The sequence below is a fragment of the Gavialis gangeticus genome, unplaced genomic scaffold (genome assembly GCF_001723915.1).
Source record: "Gavialis gangeticus isolate Ggan-Ray unplaced genomic scaffold, GavGan_comp1, whole genome shotgun sequence".
NCBI classification, from domain to species: Eukaryota; Metazoa; Chordata; order Crocodylia; family Gavialidae; genus Gavialis; species Gavialis gangeticus.
Window position 1 is genome coordinate 51977649 of NW_017729031.1, and position 440 is coordinate 51978088.

General features: G+C 46.1%; 1 protein-coding gene across 1 annotated transcript in view; it reads right to left on the reverse strand.

Moving 5' to 3' along the window:
* Nucleotides 1-440, reverse strand: part of ABCB11 (ATP binding cassette subfamily B member 11) — a 128811-nt gene that overhangs the window by 90292 nt on the left and 38079 nt on the right. The window lies entirely within an intron of this gene.

The following is a 440-nucleotide window of genomic DNA, read 5'->3' on the forward strand; positions in this document are numbered from 1 at the left end:
ACAAAATGCTTAGATGCAGGAGTAGGGGTGGATGTCATTTTCTTGGATTTTAGCAAGGCCTTCAGTATAGTATCTCATCCTATTCTCATAAATAAATTAAGAGGCTGTAACACAGATGTTTACATGGTCTGGCAAATTGGCTTAGCGGTTGCACCCAGAGAGTGGTAGTAGATACGTCGGTATCGACCTGGAAGGATGTGGGTAGTGGGGTCCCGCAGGATTTGGTCCTTGGACCTGTACTCTTCAATATCTTCATCACTGACTTGGATGTGGGTGTGACGTACTCTGTCCAAGTTTGTGGATGTTACTAAATTGTGAGGTGAAGTGCACACTCTGGAGGGTAGGGAACGATTGCGGGCAGACCTGGACAAGTTAGAAAAGTGGGCAGTACACAATAGTATGCCGTATAACAAGGACAAGTGCAGAGTGCTGCACCTAGG